We start from the raw sequence: 24,039 nt of genomic DNA, 5'->3' as shown, positions 1-24,039 counted from the left end.
CAAGCTTAATTCTGCCCTTGCCTGGGGCAGTGCTGGAAACTGAGAAGTGCTGGAAGCTTTGCAGTTCTATTTAGTGAGCTGTTAAGTAGTAGAGAGAAACCAATAAAAAAAAAGCAGGACCCCTGCTCCTCGGGTTTGCCAATCAAGAGCTCTATTTGGTACATGCCTCTATGTATCTCCAGGCTTTATGTGCCCCTTTCTTTTAGGGTCCAGCCCTTTTCAGTATTTTGTGCTGTCCAACTCAAAAAGCCTGGTGATTTGTTGGTTTTTTTTTTCCCTCAACCCTGCCCCTTCACTGTCAGGGCCAAACTCTTTGTACCTTTATTCTCTTATTCCAGGTTTTTCTGAGCTGAGGGCCTATTTTCAGTTGTCAGAATTTGTTAATTAATTCTGCAATTGGAGCTTGGCTGAGGTAAACCTTTGCTGCTAGTAAAGTCTGTTTCCTTTCCCCTCAAGGAAGCAGGCTGCCATGCCCATGGGGGAGAAGCAACAGCTTCCACAGCTTGGGGGACTTAAGTTCTGTGTGGGATCTCAGCCATTTTGGCTTATCCAGACTGGTGTATGCTGTGTGTCCAGTCACTGATGTGGCCCCAGCAGCTGTTCTGTACTATTACTGGCTATTTACTAGTTGCTCTGGAAGACAAACTAAATCCCACACCTCATTAAACCACCATCTTGCCCCCCATCTGCCTTTCTTGAGTGAAGTTAACCTCCTGTTGGTGCCTTAATTTGGACATTTTGATCTACTTGCTTAAATTTAGACATTCTCATGGCCTTAGAACTGTAAGTTTGCAACTCAATAAATTCCCCCTTTAAAAGTTGTTCTTTTTCTGGTATATCACATTCCAGCATCTAACAAACTAGAACAGGTGATATTGACTATATTTTCAAACTTCAGCTTCTGTGTGAGGCCAAAGGAAGAGATGTTGCTTTCATACAAATTTATATTTTCTGTAGCACACTAACTAATTTAACCTGTATGGTCAGTTTATTCAAACAACTTAATTATATGGAACCTAGAATAGGGAATAAGATCTTGTTATTTTGTATAGGCTAATGTAACATACCATTACATCCCAGGGTAATCTCGGAAGAAAATTAAAAAGCATTTACAAAGTCCCCTTGAGGCACTGGGGGAAAATGTGCAAATGTTAAACTTCCCCACCTGGGAAACTGCTGTGAGAGGTCATTCTGGAGTTTATTCTTTTTCATTATAAAGATACTCCTTTTTAGTTTCTGGTGAATTGGGATAGATAGAAGGAAATACCTGAAACTTTGAACTGTAATCCAGTAGAATTGTTTCTTGATGAAGATTATACAACTACAAAGCTTTTACTGTGTGACCATGTGATTGTGAAAACATTGTGACTGGCATTCCCTTTATCCAGTGTGTGGAAAGATAAGTAAGAAAAAAGAGACTACATAAGTAATAGGGAGGATAAGGGGCTTGGGAAATTTGGGGAGTACAAAAAAAACAATTTGGCTGTCTCAAAAAAAAGTATCTCTTTTCTATTATGAGATTTCTAGATCTACATGTAAAATGATATTTTGCCTTCTAGTCAACAACTTTGAGAGTGTAAGAAGCCCCAGGGCACCGTCCTCCACAGACTCCTTAACCTAATAGCAAAAACTGGCACAGCCATCTTCCTAAAACCTCCAGAAAACAATGCATTGAAGTAACTTGGAGAAGACCAAATCAAGAAAATCTAACTTTAAAAATGATAGACAAGGTGAGGTACCAAGGGTAGTTCAGTGGTAGAATTCTCGCCTGTCATGCAGGAGATCCAGGTTCGATTTCTGGTCCATGTACCTCCCCAAAACAGACAAACAAGCAAGCAAACAAAGAAAACAAACATACAAAAATTCAACAGATGGTGCTGTAATAACAGGATACTCACATGGAAAAAGAATGAAATGTGACCCTGGGTATATAGCATACAAAAAAATGATAGGCAAATCTTGTGGCACCCTTGCTAGTCCCTCCCCCACCCCTTCCCTGGCACAATGTGGAGCCAAACTCCACTTCCACTGTGGGTCCATGTCCCTGTTTCAGATGGAATAGACTTTAACTTCTGTGCACATACTGAAGTGCCTATGTTGGTGCCAATCTATCAGGCAGAAGCAGGAAAGATTGAATCAGGAAACTCATCTCAGGCTCACCTTCCCAGAACATGTCCTGCAGGAGAAAACAGCTTGTAGATAGCGAACACAATGTAAGAAACATTTAAGGGGCAAAGGGTTACCTGTGATAATTCATACAATAGAGCACCCAGGAGTGGAGAAAGTCTATTTCATGGGGAGCGCAGGGAGCATTCAAATTCCTGCAAATGGGGGAATTCCTAAGGCAATGGGCAAGAACAAGTTAGGGACAAGAAACAGGTTTCACTAAAATAAAATGGAGAGATCCTGAAATTCCCATTGGCCTCAGACTGATCTTCTTGATAGGAGGGCTAAACTTTGAAGGAGACCACCAGCAAAAGCAGAGCCAATCTCAAATACTGTGAAAGGTGTTTTCTACATTTGCTTGTTTTTCTTATCTTCTTGCAATCAAGGAATTCTTTGTAATATCACTATAGTTGGACACAAACTTAAGGAATAGACAGCTCAGGGACTAAATCTCAGAGCTAACACTTAAAACGTTAAAGTGTCCAGTATGCAGCAAAAGATAACAAAACAAAAAAGAAACAGAAAATGATGGTTCATCCAAAGGAAGAAGATAAAATCTAGAAACCATCAACAAAGAAGATAAGACCTTGGAAATACCACACAAAGACTTTTAAAAAGTGATCCTCAATATGTACAAGGAGATAAACAAAAACATGGAGAAAGAGCTAAAGGATATCATGAAAACAATTAATTAACAATATGAAATCAAAATAAAGAGACAGATATTTTAAAAATGAACCAAACAGAAATAATGGAGTTGAAAACCACAATAACTGATTGAAACATTCACTAGAGGGTTGCAATAGCAAACTGGCAAAGAATCAGTGAACTCAAGGGCAAGACAGTTAAAATTATTAATGCTAAGGCACAGAAAAAAAATAAAATACAAAAACCAAACAGAGTGGGGGGCATCATTAATGTAGAAATCCCCTAGAAAAGTCTCCCCTCAGAAACAGGTAATAAAAGGGAAAATTCCACTTTCTTGAAATTCTGGACGACCATGGAGACTAGCGAAGGATTTCACAAATGCTGAATCAAAAAAGAAAAGAAAAGTAATCTCCAAGATCAGGCAGAATAAGTGTCACACCTGCAGAATCTCTTTTGCTGTTCAGATGTGGCCTCTCTCTCTAAGTCAATTCAGCAAGTGAATGTACTACCTACAAGAATTACAAAGTGGATTTATGTATGTTGAAAGGAAAATTCAGGAGAAAGCGGCTTGGATTAGTGTGAAGAAATGAAGATTGTTAGTAAGGGTAACTAAAAGGGTTAATGCAAAACCCAATAGTACTACAGCCTCAATAAACAAGTCTACTCTAATTCCTGTAAGAGTCAGAATACAATTAAGAAAAAACATATTTCCAGATAATTGACAGGCAAAACATAAAGAGGCAATGTGGCACAAAAACTACATACAGAAGGGAAATAGAGGGATATGAGGGCAGAGAATGTGTATACTATTGAAGCTACGATGGTAGTTGTCATTCAGGTTCATGTGTCAACTTGGCCAAGTGGTGGTACCTGTTTGTCTGGTTGGGCAAGTGCTGGCCTGTCTGTTGCAATGAGGACATTTCATAGAATTAAATCATGATCATGTCAGCTGCATCCACAGCTGATTCCATTTATAATCAGCCAAGGGGAGTGTCTTCTGCAATGGGTGATGCTTAATCTAACCACTGGAAGCCTTTTAAGGAAGATTTAGAAGAGACAGGCTCTCTTCCTGCTTCAGCCGGCGAGCCTCTCCTGTGGATTTCATCCAGACGCTCCACCAGAATGGTCCGGATTATGGACTCTGTGTTCCCATGGTTACATGAGACACTTTTATAAATTTTATATTTGCGAGTGTTTCCTGTTGATTCTGTTTCTCTAGACAACCCTAACTGATGCAGTAGTTTTTCAAATAGAGGGTTATAGAAGTAGATTTTGCAATACAAACCCCAGGGCAACCATAAAGAAACTATTTATAAAATAGAAACAGAAATTAGAAAGGGATCAGTGACATACATAACAAAAGATCAATTATATAGCAAAGAAAGTTGCAATAAAGGAAAAGAGAGACAAAAAGAATATATGACATAACAAAAAGACAAAATGGCTGAGGTAATACTGCCTTTACAGTAATAACACTGAACATTAATGGATTAAACTCCCCAATCAAAAGACACAGATTGGCAGAATGGATACAAAAAAATGATCCAACTATATATTGTTCACAAAAGAGTCACCTTAGACCCAAAAACACAAATGGTTTGAAAATGAAAGATACTCATGCAAACAGTAACCAAAAAAGAACTGGGGTAGCTATACTAACATCAGAAAAAATATATACTTTAAGTTAAAAGCTTTTATAAGAGAAAAAGAAGGATACCAAATATTAATAAAAAGGTCATTCCATCAAGAAGAAATAACAATCATAAATATTTTTGCATCTAACTACAGTGCCACAAAGTGTATGAGGCAAACACTGGCAAAACTGAAGGGAAAAATACCTCTACAAAAAAATTGTTGGAGACTTCAATACATCATTTGCATAAATAAGTAGAACATCTAGGCAAATGATCAATAAGGAAACAGATAATTTGAATAATATGATAAATGAACGTAACCTAACAGACACATACGTTACATTGCACTACAAGCATTCTTCTCAAGTGCACATGGATCATTCCCCAAGATAGATCACATGTTGGGTCACAAAAAAAGTCAATAAATTTCCAAAAATTGAAATTATATAGAACATCTTCTCTGTGCGTAACAAAATGAAGCTGAAGCTCAATACCAGGCAATGATTAGGAAATCTATAAATATAAGGAAGTTAGATAATACAACCTTAAATAATCACTGGGTCAAAGAATAAATCACAAGGGAAATCAGCAAATGTCTTAAGACAAATGAAATTTAGATACAGTATCAAAACTTGTGGGATTCAGCAAAGGCAGTGCTGAGAGGAAAATTTATAACACTAAATGCTTACATTATAAAAGAATAGAGAGCCAAAATCAAAGACTTAATTACACAACTGGAGGAACTAGAAAAAGAACAGCAAACTAAACTCAAAGCAACCAGAAGGAAAGAAATAACAAAGATTAGAGTAGAACTTAAATGACATGGAGAAAAAAATTTTTAAAAAGATCAGTGAAAGTGGCAAACCCCTCAGCTAGGCTGAAAAAGAACAGAGAGAAGATGCAAATAAATAAAATGTGTGCAAGTTTGAATCTGTTATGTGCCAGTCTGAATCTGTGGTGGACCCCAGAAAAGCCATGCCCTTTAATCCTCATTCAATATTGCTGGGTGGGAGCATTTTGATTATTCCATGAAGATGTGACCCACACAATTGTGGGTGGTAACTTTTGATTGGTTGATTTCCATGGAAGTGTGTCTCCACCCAATGAAGGTGGAGTTGCTTACTGGAATCCTTTAAAAGAGGAAACATTTTGGAGAGAGTCCCTTTTTGGTAGAGCCATGAGAAAGCCAGCAGATGCCGCCATGTTTGCCATGTGCCCTTCCAGCTGAGAGAGAAATGTTGAACGTCATCGGCCTTCTTGAACCAAGGTATCTTCCCCGGATGCCTTAGATTGGACATTCCTATAGACTTGTTTTAACTAGGACATTTTCTCAGCCTTAGAACTATAAACTTGTAACTTATTAAATTCTCCTTTTTAAAAGTCATTCTGTTTCTGGTATATTGCATTCTGGCAGCCAGCAAACTAGAACATATTATGTAACCCAGAAAAGCCACATTGGTTTTTTGCTTTTTACAATTCCACAATTTAAGGTCTTTACTTCTAGCTGCTCTAAGATGCCAGAGACTAAAAGAAATATCAATACAATGATTCAGCAATCACACCCATCTGTTAGATGCTATTCTCTCTGTATAACTCCACCATCACCTTTGATCTTTCTCCCACTCTTTAGGGGTATTTGGGCTATGCCCATTCTAACCTTTCTATGCTGGAAGGAGCTGTCAATAACATTGGATAGGGAGATGGAAGCAGCCGATGTTCTGGAGAGGGTGGCCTCTCTGCATTTCAGGACCCATCTGGTCCAGGGACACATTAGGAGATTGTAGGTTTCTGGAAAGTTACCTTACTGCATGGAACCCTTGTAGAATCTTATATACCTCCCTAGATGTTCCTCAGGATCAGCAGGAACTATTTTGATTGTGGTTTGGCAAGTTATGATAGGTAGCAATGTCTACCTGAAGCCTGCATAAGAGTGACCTTCAGAATAGCCTCTTGACTATTTGAACTCTCTCAGCCACTGATACCTTAGTTGTTACACTTCTTCTCCCACCTTTTGGTCAGGATGGCATTGTTAATCCCATAGTGCCAGGGCAAGACTGATCCTGGGAGTCATCTCCTATGCTTCCAGGTAGACTTTCACCCCTGGATGTAATGTCCCACATGGGGGTAGGGCAAAGATTTCATGTCGGCTTAGAGAAAGAGAGGCCACATCTGAGCAACAAAAGAGGTCCTCCAGAAGTAACACTTAGACATACCTATAATTAGGCTAAGTTTCTCCACTACATACAAAAGAAAAGTCATGTTTTAATCCTGATCCAATCTTGTGGGGTCAAATCTATTGTTTAGGGTAGGAAACTTTAACTGGATTGTTTCCATGGAGATGTGACTCACCCAGTTGTAAGTGTGACCTTTTCATTAGATTATTTCCGTGGAGATGTGACATACCCAATTGTGGGTATGGCCTTTTCATTAGATAGAGATGTGACTCCACCCATTCAACTGCTCTTGATTAGTTTGCTAGAATCCTTTAAAAGGGGAAACATTTTGGATAAACCCCAGATACAGATGCTTAGAGAACAGTTCCTTCAGAGCTGACAGAGACAAATATGTTCAGAGATGCGTGGAGTGCTAACAGAGAGAGCAGATGCCTAGACACAGGCAGAGCCCAGCAGACACTGCCATGTGCCTTCCCATGAGGTGCTAAGAAAGGCAGAACCCAGAGTTGTGTCCTGGAGGAGCTAAGTGAAATCCCACAGATGCTTAGAGAGGAAACCACTGGCATCAGAAGCTAGAAGCAACAGAACCAGTAACAAGGACCAGCATATGCCAGCCACATGACCTGCCATGTGACAGACATCAGCCTTTCTTAAGTCAAAGTATCTTTTCTTGGATGCCTTATTTTGAACATTTTTTCTGGTCTTAAGACTTTAAACCTGTAACATAATAAATTCCCTTTACAATAGCCTTTCCATTTCGGTATATTGCATTCTGGCAGCTTTAGCAAACCAATACGAAATCAGAAATGAGAGGGGAAACATTACTGCTGACACCAAAGAAGTAAAAAAGATTATAAAAGGATGCTATGAACAACCATATGCCAGAATATTAGACAACTTAAATAAAATGGATATATTTCTAGAAACACTTTAACAACCCACATTGATTATAACAGAAATATAAGATCTCAAGAGAACAATTGCAAGTAAAGCACTTGAATCGCTCATCAAAAATTTTCCAATGAAGAAAAGCCTAGGACAAAATGGCATCACAGGTGAATTCTACCAGACATTCCAAGAAGATTTAATACTAATCCTGTTTAAACTCTTTCAAAATATTGAACAGGAGGGACTATTATCTAACTTATTCTATGAGGTCACCTCACCCTAATACTAAAGCATTATAATGATACTACAAGAAAAGAAAATTATGGGCCAATGTGTTCTTATGAATATAGATCCAAAAATCCTCAACAAAATACTTGCAAATTGAATCCAACCAAGCACAATAAAAGAATTATACACCATGATCAAGTGAGTTTCATCCCAGGTATGCAAGGGTAGTTCAGCATAAGAAAATCAAATAATGTAATACATCACATTAATAAAACAAAAGGAAAAACACAATCATTCCATTATATGCAGAAAGGACATTTGACAAAATCCAGCATGTTTCTTGATAAACACACTTAGAAAAATAGGAATAGGGAGAAACTTTCTGAATACGATAAAGTATTTATATGAAAAACCCAGAGTTAACATCATAATCAGTGGTGAAAGACTGAAAACTTTCCCTCTAATATCTGGAACAAGACAAGAATGCCTACAACAATCACTGTAATTCAACATTTTTACTGGAAGTTCTAGTCAGAGCAGTTAAGCAAGAAGAAGAAATAAAAGGCAACAAAATTGGAAAGGAAAAAGTAAAACTTTCACTTTTTTGCAGATGACAAGATCCTGTATGTAGAAATCCCCCCAAAATGTACACAAAAACTACTAGAGCTAATAAATGAATTCAGGAACATGGTAGGGTACATAATCAACACTCAAAGCAATAGCGTTTCTATACACTAGTAATGAACAAACTGAGGAGGAAAGCAAGAAAAACATTCCAATTATAATAGCAAATAAAAGAATCAAATATGTAGGAATAAATTTGACCAAGCATTCTAGTATGCTAGCTGCTGGAATGCAATATACCAGGAACAGAATGGCTTTTTAAAAGGGGAATTTAATAAATTGCTAGTTTACAGTTCTAAGGCCGAGAAAATGTCCCAATTACAAGTCAATAGAAATGTCCAATCAAAAGTATCCAGGGAAAGACATCTTGGTTCAAGAAGGCCAATGAAGTTCAGGGTTTCTCTCTCAAGTGAGAAGGCACATGGTGAACACAGTCACAGTTTCTCTCTGAGCTGGAAGGGCACACAAGGAGCACAGCATCATCTGCTAGCTTTCTTTCCTGGTTTCCTGTTTCATGAAGCTTCCTGGGAGGCGTTTTCCTTCTTCATTTCCAAAGGTGGAATGGTGGCTGGTGGACTCTGCTCTATGGTGCTACAACATTCTCTGCTCTCTCTGAATCTCTCATTCTCCAAAATGTTTCCTCTTTTAGAGGACTTCAGAAACTAATCAAGACCCACCCAAATGGGTGGAGACACATTTCCCCTAATTCATCTTAACAACCACTCTTGATTGGGATACATCTCCACGGTGATTATCTAATTACAGATTCAAACATACAGTATTGAATAGGAATTATTCTGCCATTACGAAATGGGATTTTGATTAAAACATAGCTTCTCTAGGGTCCATACATCCTTTCAAACCAGCACACCAAGGATGTGAAGGACTTATACATGGAAAACTATAAAATTTAAAAGAAAAACTTGATAAATGAGACTATCAAAATTTAAAACTTTTGTGCATTAACGATCTTTATCATGAAAGTTAAAAGACACGATACTCGACTCCCAAAAATATTTGGGAATGTATGAATAAATCCTACAACTCAACAATAAGATAAATGACCCAATTTTAAATGGGCAAAAGACTTGAATAGGCATTTCCTCAAAGAGAATCTACAAATGACTAAACAGCAGATGAAAAAATGTTGAACAACACTATCTACTAGGGAAATGTAAATCAAAACCACTATGAGATGCCATTTCATGCACACTAAAAATAGAAAATTACAAGTGTTGGAGAGAATGTGGAGAAATAAGAACATCATTCATTTTTGGTGGGAATAAAAAGTGGTGTAGCTGCTTTGAAAGACAATTTGACAGTTCTCCAGAAGTTGAATATAGAACTACCTAATGACCAGTCAAACCAATCCCTCTACTAGGTATACCCCCAAAAACTGAAAGCTGGGACTTGAACAATGATATTTCCATACTGTCATTCACAGCAACATTTTTTACAGTTGTCAAAAGACGGAAGCATCCCAAGTGTCCATTAACCAATGAATGGATAAAGAAAATGTGGTTATATACAAATGTGGTTATACACATGCTATGGAATATTATTTAGCCATAAAAAGGAATGTAGTCCTGATGCATGCAACCACATTGATGAACCCTGAAGACATCATGTTGAGGGAAATAAGCCAGATACAAAAGGACAAATATTTTATGATCTCTCTGTTTTCAAACAATTAGAATAATCAAGGTCTTAGAGTCAGAATCTAGAATAAAGGTTACCAAGGGATAGGGTGAGAAAAGGAAATGGGAAGATAAGGCTTAAAATTGTAAAGTGTTCCTTTTTGAAATGCTGAAACTGTTTTGGTACTGGATACTGGTGATGGTAGCACAACATTGTGAAGGATTAACAATGCTGAAATATATATCTGAATATGATTAAAAGGAAAATGTTAGATTGTACATATGGTAACAGAATATAATTTAAAAAAAAAATCATGGAACTAAATTCACAAACAATGAACCTTAAATTAAACCATGGACTACAGTTAATAGCGTGATACAAAAATGTATCGTTATCAATTAAAACAAAAGTTCCACACCAATGCAAGTTGTCAATAATAGGGTGGTATGTGGGAATCTAGTGTTTTGTGCATGATTGCTTTCTAATAAAGATTGAAAAGCAAACGTGATGGTTATACATGCAGTATGTTAAATTTAAGCCTAATGATAACTGCAAATGAAATATAAGAAAAATATAAACTGGAAGAAATGTGAAGGGACTCAAAATGGTACAATACAATATATTAAACAAATAAAAAAGTTCAAATAAACAGAAGTATTGAGTGTCAAAGCAGGTATAAGATTTACAAAGACCAAATAGTAAAATAACAGAAGAAATACATATATTGATAAAGGAGACAATTTAATGAGAAGACATAACAATTACCAATATATATGCACTTCATGCACAGCCTCAAAATATTTGAAGTAAATATTGACAGATTTGAAGGGAGAAATATAAAGTTCCATACTAATAATAGGTGAATTCAAAATACCACTTTCAGTGATGAATAGAGCACCTAAACAGAAGACCAAAAGTATATAGAAAACAGAACAATGCTGTAAACTAAGCCTAACAGAGATACATAGAATATTTCACCCAACAGTAAGCAGCACAATTACATATTCCTCTCTCGTGCATATGGACCATTCTCTTGGATAGACCATATCTTAGGTCACAAAGTATGTCATAATGAATTCAACAAAAAAGAAATACTTAAGTAGACTAACAACAAAAAAAGTGAGTGGATATAAAGAACTAAAATCAGAAATGAAGGGGGTCATTACTAGTTGCCCCACTGAAATAAAAGGATGATAAGAGAATAATATGAATCACTGTATGCCAACAAATTAGATATCCTAGATGAAATGGACGAATTGCTAGAAACACAGACAGTATCCACACTGACTCAAGAAGAAATAGAATATCTCAACAAACCAATAACTAATGAAGTGGTTGAATCAGTAATAAAAAATTTCCTAAGAGGTGAGACTTCCAGGAAGATGGCATAATAGGCTAGGCCGAGCTCATGCCTGCTCCAAGGAACAGCAAGAGAAGTGACAGAAAAATGACTGGGACAGCAATTCCAGAGTGCAAGTGAACTGTGAGGGTCTTCAACACCAGATAGGGAGGTCTGGAGGAAAACGCTGAGGAATTGAGATGCAGAGACCCAGAGACCATCCAGCTACTGCAAAGAGCCTAATGCACCCCTCTTCAAACGGAGGCCCATAGTCCTTAGGAGTGCAAAGACAGGGAGATGAGGACTAAGAAGTAAGCCAAGCCACCTTCATTAAAAGCACCACACGCATGCATGCCTCACCGGCCCCTGTGACCAGAGAACCCACCCCCTGGGCACCACACACACAAGCCCTACCCCTGCCCAACACATGACCTGCCCCCACCCCACCCTCACTGAGACACAAGCATCCTTGCCCCACACCCCTTCCCCTGTGCACACCTTTGCCCTTCATACCCCCTTCCACCACAGGCATGCACATGCATATCTGTGCCAAACACCTCCACCCCATGGACACACACACTGTGCCCCACCTCCCTGCCCCGTGCACATTCATGCCCCAGCTCCCCCACACCCTGCCTCCTGCACAAGTGTGCACATGTACCCTGTACCTCTACACCCACACTGTGACAATCCTACCCCAGCACCCCTGACCCCAGCCCTGGTGCATGTGCATACCTGAATCCCACCACCCCTGCACCCCAACCTCTGCACTCTGAACCCTATGCCATAATACCCACAATGCCCACACTCCACATGCACAGCCACTCCCTGACCGCACACTCTCCTCATGCACCCACACTGCCCCCCCAATCCACCTCCTGTGGAGCCATGCTTCTGTGTACCCTATACTGCAGCCTGCCCTTGGGATCCAAGGCCATCCTGAGCTGCAACCCACCCCCACAGTGCCCATGCCATCCCTTACAACCCCCACCCTGCACCCTACACTCCGAGGCACCAACATAGCACCCCTCCCCTGTGACTAGCCCTGCAACACAATCCACCACTATGCCACTGTACCCTGCTCCACACCACACATCCTACCCCACTCCCATCCCACAACTACAAAACTTTAGACTACTGGAGGAAATCAGCTTCCAAAGTAACCTTATCAAGATAATTACATGCCTTGTAGGCAATAGAAATTGACAAAGCATAGGAAAATGCAGACAGATATAGCCCAGCCTAATGGTTATATTAAAACACCAGAGGAGAAACAGACTTTGGAACAACTAATCAAAGGTGTTCATACAACTCCACTTTTATAGTGGAGTTGTATGAACTCCACTATCCAACTCAATGGGTTAGATAGTGACATAAAGGAGATCAAGAAGACACCAGAAGGAAATAACAAAGGACAATAGAAGAATAAAGGAATAGGAAGATTAGTTGAGGACAATAATGAGGGAAAACTTCCCATATCTTATAAAAGACATGAATATGTAAATCAAAGAAGCCCAGGGAACTCCAAATAGAATGAATCCAAACAGACTTACTCCAAGACACATAATAATCAGACTGTCAAATGTTGAAGAGAAGCAGAAAATCCTGAAACGTCAAGAGAAAAGCAACCTACTACATACAAGGAGAACTGCATAGGACTTAGTTCAGACTACTCAACTGGCACTATGGAGGCAAAAAGGCAGTGATATGATATATTCAAGATTCTGACAGAGAAAGGCTTTCAGCCAAGAATTCTGTATCCAACACAATCCTTCAAAAGTGAGGAAGAGATTAAAATTTTCACAGACAAACAAATGTTGGGAGAATTTCTCAACACAAAACTGGCCCTACAAGAATTCCTAAAGGGAGTTCTGTTGGCTGAAAAAAAAGTCAGGAGAGGGAGGTCTGAAGGAGGGCAGAGAATTGAAGAGTAACAGTAAGGGTAACTTAAAGGATAAAAGAGAAAGAAGGAAAGAATATATAGATCTAACAAATAAAATCCAAAGGATAAGATGGCAGATTCAAGAAATGACTTTACAGCAATAACTTTGAAACTCAGTGGACTAAACTAACCAATTAAAAGACACAGATTGGCAGAATGGGTTAAGAAATACAATCCAGCTATTATATGCTGCATACAAGAGACTCATTTTAGACACAAGGATACAAATACATTGAAAATGAAAGGATAGAAATAGATGTTCCATGCAAGGTGTAACCAAGAGAAGCCAGGAGTAGCTATACTGACATCAGACAAAATAAGGCTTTAAGTGTAAAGAAATCATAGAGACTAAGAAGGAACTACATATTAATAAAAAGGACAATACACCAAGAAATAACATCATAAATGTTTATGTTCCCAACTAAGGAGCTCAAATTATATGAGGCAAAAATAGGCAAAATTAAAGGGAGAGATAGATGTTTCAACAATAATAATAAGACACTTCAAAAAACCACTCTCCTCTAAAGATAGAACAGCCAGACAGAGGATCAACAAGGAAATAGAGAACTTAAACAATTTAATAAATGAATTAGAACTAACAGACATATTTAGATAGTTTAATTGCACACTAAAACACCAGGATATACATTCTTCTCTAGTGCTCATGGAATGCTTTCCAGGATAGATTATATGTGGGGTGCAAATCATGTCTTTATAAATGTAAAAACACAGAAATATTTCAAAGCACTTTCTCTGATCACAATACAATGAAGGTGAATGTCAATAACCACCAAAAAAATAATAACCACCAAAGAATCAGAACTTTCACAAATACATGGGAAGTAAATAACACACTCTTAAATAACCAGTGGATCAAAGAAGAAATTGCTAGAAAAATTAGCAGGTGTGTGGAGACAAAGGAAAATGAGAAAACAATATATCAGAACTTATGGGATGCGAGTGCTGAGAGGGAAATGTATTGCCCTAAATAGCTATATTTAAAAAGAAGAAAGAGCAAAAGTTGAGGACTTAATGATCACCTGGAGAAACTATAGAAAGAACAGCAAACTAACCCTAAAGCATATAGAACAAGAGAAATAACAGAGATTAAAGTAGAATTAAATAAATTGGAGCACAGAAGAACAATAGAAAGAACCAATAAAACCAAAAGTTGGTTCTTTGAGAAAATCATTAAAATCGATGGATCCCAAGCATGTCTGACAAGGAAAAAGAGAGAGAGGATGCAAATAAATAAAATCGGAAATGAGAGGGGAGTCATTACCAGGGATCCTGAAAATATATAGCAATCATAACAGGATACCATGAATACTATATGACAACAAACTAGACAACTTAGATGAAATGGACAAATTCCTGGAAACACACGAACAAGCTACACTGACTCAAGAAGAAACAGAAGATCTCAACAAACCAATCACAAGTAAAAAGATTCAATCAGTCGTCAAAAAATCTTCTTACAAAAGAAAAGCCAATGGCCAGATGGCTTCACAGGGGAATTTTATTAAATATTACAAAAAGAACTAAAACAATTCTGCTCAAACTTTTCCCAAAAAATTGAGGGAAAAGGAACACTACCTACCTCATTCTAGGAAGCTAACATCACTCTAATACCAAAACTGGGTAAAGACACTTTAAGAAAGGAAAACTACAAGCCAATCTAACTAATGAATATAGATGCAAAAATTCTCAACAAAATAATAGCAAATCAAATCCAACAACATATTAAAGAATTATACACCAGGACTAAGTGGGGTTTATACCAGAAATGCAAAGATGGTGCAACACAAGAAAATCAATCAATTTAATACAGCACATTAACAAATAGAAAGGGAAAGATCACATGATCATCTTGACTGATGCTGAAAAAAACATTCGACAAAATTCAACATCCATTTCTGATAAAAATGCTTCAAAAGGTAGGAATCAAAAGCAACTTATTCAATCTGATAATGGGCATATATGAAAAACCCATAGTCAGCATTGTACTCAATGGTGAGAGACTGAAAGCCTTCCTTCTAAGATCAGGAAAAAGACATGGATGCCCTCTGTCAGCACCACTATACGAAATTGTACTAGCAGTTCCAGCTAGAGCAATCAGGCAGGAAAAAGAAATAAAAGGCATCCAAATGGGAAAGGAAGAAGTAAAACTTTCATTACTGGCAGATGGCAAGATCCCATGTTGGAAAATCTGTAATGTTTCTATACACAAGCAATGACCTAACTGAGGAGTCAATTAAGGAAAAAATTCCACTCAAAATAGCAATGAAAGAAATCGAGCATCTAGGAATAAACTTAACTAAGAATATAAAGGACCTGTACACAGAAAACTATATAAAACTGCTAAGAGAAATCAAAGAAGATCTAAATAAGTACAAAGGTATTCCTTGCTCATGTATAGGAAGGTTGAATGTAGTTAAGATGTCAATTCTACCCAAATTGGTCTACAGATTCAGTGCAATGCCAATCAAAATTCCATCAACCTACTTCAAAGACATGGAAAAGCTAGTTATCAAATTCATTTGGAAGGGAAAGAGACCTTGAATAGCTAAAGATATCCTAAAAAAAGAAGAACAAAGTAGAAGGACTTATACTTCCTGATTTTAAAATGTATTATAAAGCCACAGTGGTCAAAACAGCATGGTATTGGCACAAAGATAGAAGTATTGACCAATGGAATCGAATCAAGAGCAAGAAATAGACCACCAAATGTATGGTTAACTAATCTTCAACAAGACACCCAAATCCACTGAACTGGGACAAAAGAGTCTTTTCAATAAATGGGCATAAGAGAACTGGATAACAATACCCAGAAGAATGAAAGAGGTCCCTTACCTTATACTCTATTCAAAAACTAACTCAATGTGGATCAAACACCTAAATATAAGAGCTAGTACCATAAAACCCCTAGAAGAAAATGTAGAGAAACACCTTCAAGACCTAGTCATAGGAGGTAGCTTCCTAAACTTTACACCCAAAGCACAAGCAACAAAAGAAAGCATAGATAAATGGGAACTCCTCCAAATCAAATGTTTTTTGTGCCTCAAAAGACATTGTCAAAAAAGTGAAGAGGCAGCCAAGTCAATGGAAGAAAATACTTGGAAATCCCACATCAGATAAAGGTTTAATATTCTATATACACAAAGAAATCACATAACTGAACAGCAAAAGAACAAACAACCCAATTAATAAATGGGTTAAAGATATGAATAGGCATTTTTCTGAAGAGCAAATAGAGATGGCTCAAAAGCACATGAAGAGATGCTCATTTTCACTGGCTATAAGGAAAATGCAAATCAAGACTACAGTGAGATACCACTTCACACCTATAAGAATGGCTGCTATTAAACAAACAGGAAACTATAAATGTTGGAGAGAATGTGGAGAAACTGGGATACTTATGCACTGTTGGTGGGAATGTATAATGGTGTGGCCACTATGGAACACTGTTTGGCGGTTCCTTAGGAAGCTAGTTCCTTAGGAATCAAGTTGCCCTATGACTCAGCAATAGCATTACTTGGTATATACCCAGAAGAGCTGAAAGTCATGACACAAACAGACATTTTCACACTAATGCTCATAGCAGGATTATTCACAATCACCAAAAGATGGAAACAAACCAAATGCTCATCAACAGACAAGTGGATCAACAAAATGTGGTATATACATACAGTGGAATATTAATGCAGCAAAATGCAGCAATATTAAAAAAGACAAAATGACATCCTGAAGCACACGACCACAAGGAAGAATCTTGAGGACATAATTCTGAGTGAAATAAGCTAGGCACAAAAGAATAGACACTCTATGATTTCGCTTTTATGACCATGGTGAAGGTAAACTCAGAGGCTTATAATACAAAATATAGGAGACGTAGAGGTGCACAGAAATTAGAGGTGGATGAACAGTTAGCTACTGAGGTTGAACTTAAATGTAAGGAAATGGATAATAGTTAAGGCAGTTCACTAGTTGGTCTATAAGTAATATTGTCATATTGAAGGTGAACATGACTGAAAGGTGTTATATAGAGCCATGTATTCCACTGATTAAAAATACAAATATAAATGAGTTCTTGCACGAACGACTTCAAAGGTGTGAATCTTGTACAAAGAGTCATCTGGTGAACCAAAATAAGCCAGAAAGAGCAAAATGCATGATCTCATTTAGAAAATTCTTACAAGAAAATTTGGGCCTAGATTGTAAGCTCTTATAGCAATCACATTTAGCCCAGGGTGGTGATTATTATTTCTAGATTTTGAAAGGCTGTGCTATTTATGTATAACCTGATATTTCCCTGAAGTTTTAGGTACCGGTGTGACACCTAAGACTCAGAGTAGGAGTTCTGCAGTTATGAAGGTCAGCATTGCCACAGAAAATAACTGTTAAAGATACTGAAAAAGATATCATGCTTCAATTAGAGATAAGAACTAAGCTGATTGGGTTAGGACTAAGGTAAAGCAGAATACAAAGGTCATGAAGACATTGTTTATATTTTAGAACTTCACCTACTCTATGAAACCAAAGGAAGAGAGGTGGTTTTTTTTTTTTTTTTTTTTGTCCAAAACCTAAATTTTCTGTAGCACATTATCTAACTCAATCTGTCTGGATAGATCTTTTAAACAACCCAAACACAGGGAGCCCAGAATACGAATGAGGACTTGTAATTCTGCATAGCTTGATGTAATGCCTAGATACATCCCAGAGTATGTTGAGAAGATAACTAAAAATACTGGCAAAGTCCTTTGAGTGATGGGAGAGAAAACATGGAACTGTTAAACCCTTCCACCAGGGAAACCCCTGATACTGTCTCAAACATTAGAGACACCCAAGTCCTTGATCTCGAGGCTTGCTCTTGTGAAGCTTATTTATATAGCAGAGAAGCTTAGCCTACCTATAGCTATGCCGAAGAAGTCATTCCAGAGGACCTCTTTTGTTGCTTAGATGTGGCCTCCCTCTCTCTCTCGAAGCCCAACCCTGCAAGTGAAATCATTACTCCTCCCCCTACGTGGGACATGACATCCAGGGGTGAAAGTCTTCCTACCAATGAAGGATATGACTCCCAGGGAAGAGCCTGGCCCTGACACCATAGGATTAACAATGCCTGCTTGATCAAAAGAGAGAAAAGAATTGTAACAAGTAAGGTATCAGCGGCTGAGAGAGTGCAAATAGAGTTGAGAGGCTACTCTGTAGGCTACTCTTACACAAGCTTCAGCTAGACGTTGCTAGCATTGTTTGCCAAACCCCAACCAAAACCATTCCCAACAACCCTAAAGAACACCTAGGACTTTATATGAGATTCTACAAAGGTTCCATGCACTAGGATTACTTCCAGAAACCTACAACCTCTAAATAGGTTCCTAGGCCAGATAAGTCCTGAAACCCAGAGGGGCCAGCCTCTCCAGAACATGAACTAGCTCCATCCCCCTATCCTATATTATTGACAGTTCTCTCCAAAATACCCCTAAAGAGTGGGAGAAAGATCAAAGGTGATGGTGGAGTTATACAGAGAAGGTAAGTTTTAACAAAGGAATATGATTGCTGAATTATTAAATTGATATTTCTTTTAGTCTCGAGTATCTTAGAGCAGCTAGAAGTAAAAACCTTAAGTTGTGGAATTGTAACCCATGCCAAATTCTGAAATCTGTTCTACAACTAATTGTTGCAGTATGCTTTGAAATGTATTCTTTTTTTGTATGTGTGCTATTTTTCACAAGAAAAATAAAAATTTCCCAACAAAGAAATCTCCATGACCAGCTGGCTTCACTGATGAATTTACCAAACATTCTAAGAAGAATTAATATCAATCTTGCTTAAACTCTTCTAAAAAAAACTGAAGAGGAGGAAATATTCCCTAATTTATTCTGAGGCCAGCATCTCTTCAATAAAAAGCCAGATAAAGACACCCCAAGAAAATTGCATACAAATATTCCTCATAAATATAGATTCAAAAACCCTAAAAATAAAAGACCAGCAAATCAAATACAACAGCACCTTAAAAGAAATATACACCATGATTGACAGGTATTTATCCCAGGTGAGCAAAGGTGATTCAACATAAAAAAATCAATTGATGAAATACACCACATTAATAGTACAAAGAAAAAAACATATGATCCTCTCAATTGATGAAGACAAAGACTTGACCAAATCCAGCACCCCTTCTTGATTAAAAATAATTAGAAAATAAGTATTGAAGGAAACTTCCTCAACATGATACAGGACATATATTAAAACCCACTGGTAATACCCTACTCAATGGTGAAAGACAAAAAGCTTTGCCTCTAAAATCAGAAACAAGACAAGGATGCGCACTGTCACCATTGTTATTAAACATTTTACTGGAAGTTCTAGTCAGAGAAATTAGGTAAGAAAAAGAAATAAAAGATGTCCAAATTGGAAAGGAAAAAGCAAACTTTCCCTGCATGCAGATGACATGATCCAATATATAGAAAATCCTAAGGAAAAAAAAATTCATACAAAGCTATAAGAGCTAATAAACAAATTCAGCAAAGTAGGGGATATAAGATCAACGCACATATATCAGCAATGCTTCTTTACACTAGCAATGATCACTCTGAGGAAGAAATCAAGAAAAAAACTATACAATAGCAAGTAAAAGAATCAAATATCTAGGAATAAATTTAATCAATGATGTAAAGGACTTGTACATGGAAATCTCCAAAACAATGCGTGAAGAAATAAAACACCTAAATTAACCAGAAGATATTCTGTGTTCATGGTTTGGAATACTAAATATTGTTCAGATGTCAATTGCACCCAAAGTGGTTTACAGATTCAATATAATCCAAATCAAAATTCTAACAGCCTTCTTTGTAGTAATGGAAAAACCAATCATCGAGTGTATATGGAAGGTAGCAGTATTCATCCTTATGCAATTGACATTTCTAAGTGAGGGTTTCTCTATCTTAACACTGACATTTTAGACCAGTTGTTGGGGGTGCCTGGGAGGGAAAGCTTTCCTGTGCATTGTAGGATCTTTAGGATCCTTAGCCTCTACCTAATAAATGCCAGTAACACTCCACAATCTCTCCCGCCAGTCATGATAATCAAAAATGTCTCCAGACATTGACAAATGTCCCCTGGGTGGCACAGTCACTTTGACTGTGAACCACTGTATTAAGCCTTTAGAGGTTTATTGAACCATGTCAAGTTCTGGCAAAAATAACTTCTGTGGCAAAAATAAATGATGAAGAAAAAAATGCATTTCCCTCTCAAATACAAGCAGCACAACAAGAATTTGTGGGGAGAGGAAGACTTTGTAATACCAGGAGGAAAAAGATAAGTGAGAAAGATGAGAATATTAGGGGAGATTTTTGAGGAGATATTATTGTGTGTATTGCGCCAGTTTAAAATATTATGTTCCCAAGAAAAGCCGTGTTTTAATTCTGATTCAAGCCTGTGGAGGCAGCTGTTTCTTTTAATACTGATTCAGTATTGTGTGTTGGAAATTTGAGCAGATTATCTCTAGGGAGATGTGGCACACCCAATTGTGGGTGTGATCTTTTGATTAGATGGAGATACAACTCCACCCATGTCAGGTGAGTGTTGATTAGATTACTGGAATCTTTTAAAAGAGGAAACATTTTAGAGTGAGTAAGAGATGACAGAAACAACAGAGCCACCAGAACCAATAGAGCCCAAACAGCCAGAGACCTTTATAGCAAAAGGAAAACGCCCCTGGGAAAGCCTTATAAAATGAAAGAAAGCTAACAGGCATCACCATGTGCCCTCCTCACTGAGAGAGAAACCCCAAACTTCATTCGCCCTTTCTTTGAAGTTAAGATATCTTACTCTCAATGCCTTAATTTGGACATTTTCACAGCCTTAGAACTATAAACTTGCAACTTAATAAATTGCCTCTTTAAAAGCCATTCTGGTGGCTCAGTGGCAGAATTCTCACCTGCCATGCCAGAGACCCAAGTTCGATTCCCAGTGCCTGCCCACGCAAAAAAAAAAAAGAAAAATGAAAAAGCCATTCCATTTCTGGTATATTGCATTCTGGCACCTTAAGAACTAAGACATTTACCTGTATTTTTTATTATACAAAGCTCTTTTTTCTGGAGACACACACATGTGCACAACTTTGACTTAATTACACATCCATGAAACTGCACCACAATTAAGAGAGTGAATCTATCACCCCCAAAATTTCCCCATTACCCTGTGTAATCCCTGCCTCCCATCTCTACCCTGTACCCCCAAGGAATAACCTCACTGTTGTCGGTCACAAACATTAGTTTGCATTTTCTAGAGTTTTATATAAATAAAGTTTATACAGTATGCACTCATTTTTCTGGTCTGGATTCATGTCTGGATATATTTTAACTTTATTTTTAATTTTTTAAAAGTCAGTTTTATTTAGGTATAATTTATACACAATAAAATCCACAAATCCAATCATGTTATCATCACTACAATCAAGATACAGAATATTTGAAATGTAATTTTTTAATTGTAAACAAAGTTTTAAGGAAAGCACAGTTTATTACTTTCAGAGAATCATGTGATGTACACATGGGACATTCACATGTAATCCCATGAACATACAAAAATAAATGCCACTTTTTTCCTCCCTTTTAAACTTAAAAAACTTGTATATGGAAGGGTAAAGGGCTCCTAATAGCCAGTGCCATCTTGAGAGAGAAGAACAAAGTTGAGGACTCATACTTCTTTATTTTATTAGAAAGCCACACTAATCAAAACAGCATGGTCCAGGGACAATGACAGCACAAAGACCAATGGAATAAAATTAAGAGTTCTGAAATAAATCCTTACAACTATGATCAGTCGATTTTTCACAAAGGTGCTGAATCTACTTGACTGGTAAAGGATAGTCTCTTCAACAAATGGTATGGGAGAACTGGCCATCCACATTCAAAAGAATGAAGGGGGATCCCTATCTCACACCTTATACAAAAATTAACTCAGAATGGATCAAAGACCTAAATGTTAGAACTAAGACCTTAAACCATAGAAGAAAATGTACAAAAATATCTTAAAGATCTTGTGGTAGGAGGTGGTTTTCTAGATCTTACACCCAAAGCACAAGCATTGAAGAAAGAAATAGATAAATGGGAACTCCTCAAAATTAAACACTTCTGTGCATCAAAGAGCTTGTGAAGAAAGTAAAAAGGTACTTTATGTAATGGGAGACAATATTTAAAAAACATATATCAGATAAGGGTTTAGTATCCAGAATGCATAAACAGATGCTACATCTACTTCTGGATGCTTTGTTCTGTTCTACTGTTACATATATATATATGACAATAATACACTGTCTTAGTTAAGCAATCTTAAAATTTTAAAAATTGGGTAGAGTGCAGATAACAGGAAGGGGTAAGGGTATGGGATGTTTAGGGTTTTCTTTTAATTTCTTTTTCTGGAGTAATGCAAATGTTCTGAAAATGATCATGGTGATGAATGAACAACTATGTGAGGATACTGTGAACCACTGATTGTATACTTTGGTTAGATTGTATGGTGTATGAATATATCTCAATAAAATTACATTTTAAAAAGATACGCTACAATTCAACAACAAAAAGACAAATAACCCAACTAAAAAATGTGCAAAAACAAGAATAGATACCTCTCCAAAGAGGAGATACAAATGGTTCAAAAGTATATGAAAAGATGCTCAACTTCACTAGCTATTAGAGAAATGCAAATCAAAACCTCAATGATATACCATTTCACCCCTACTAGAGTGGCCATTATAAAAAAATAGAAATCTACAAGTGCTGGAGAGGATGTGGAGCAATAGATACACTTATTCACCACTGGTGGGAATGTAGAATGATGCAGCAGCTCTGAAAGGCAGTTTGGTGGTTCCTCAGAAAACTAAGTATAGAACTGCCATTTGATCCAGCAATCTGTTTCTAGGTATATACTCAGAAGAACTGAAAACAGGAACATGAATAGATATTTGCACACCAAAGTTTACAGTGGCATTGTTCATGATTGTCACAGATGGAAGTAGTCCAAACGTCCACCAACTAATAAGTGGATAAACAAACTGTAGTATAAAAATATGATGGAATGTTATGCAGCAAAACAAGGAATGAACTCAGGATGCATGCAACAATGTGGATGAATCTTGAAGACATTATGTTCAGTGAAATAAGTCAGAAACAAAAGGAGAAATACTGTTTGGTCTCACTAATATGAACTAACTATAATGAGCAAACTCTGAGAGTTAAATTTGAGAGCATGTGTTATCAGGAGACAGAAAGAGGGTAGAGATTTGGCAATTGATGCTTAAGGAGTTGAGTATGTTTAATAAGGTTGATAGAAAAGGTTCAGAAATGGATAGCATGATACTGTGCAATGGTAGCACAATACTGAATGTTTAATAAACAAAGCTGAGTGTGCATATAGTTGAAAGAGGAAGGCTAGAGTCATGTATGTCACCAGGAGGAAAACTAGAGGATAAAAACTGGGACTGTATAACTTAATGAAATCTAGAGTGGACAATGATGCTGGTTAATTGCATAAATATAAGAAAGTGCTTACATGAACTAGGACAAATATATGTCACTATTATAAAGTGTTAATAATAGAGTGGTATATTGGAAAAATACAATTAATATAAACTAAGGTCTATAGTTAACAATAACATTATAATATTCTTGTATTAATTGCAACAAAGCTAAGTGATATATGGGGTATGGGATTTTTTTCTTCAGTAGAAATGAGAATGTTCTCATATTAACTTTA

The 24,039-nt window shown here is 37.2% G+C and overlaps 1 protein-coding gene across 1 annotated transcript in view; it reads right to left on the bottom strand.

The window, feature by feature from the left end:
• PCDH19 (protocadherin 19) overlaps positions 1 to 24,039 on the bottom strand; it is a 163,971-nt gene that overhangs the window by 77,932 nt on the left and 62,000 nt on the right. The gene's annotated exons all lie outside the window — the stretch shown is intronic.

This window comes from Tamandua tetradactyla, chromosome X (assembly GCF_023851605.1).
Source record: "Tamandua tetradactyla isolate mTamTet1 chromosome X, mTamTet1.pri, whole genome shotgun sequence".
NCBI classification, from domain to species: Eukaryota; Metazoa; Chordata; class Mammalia; order Pilosa; family Myrmecophagidae; genus Tamandua; species Tamandua tetradactyla.
Note: the sequence above shows the minus strand (reverse complement) of the source record. Positions and strands in the feature narration are given on the sequence as shown.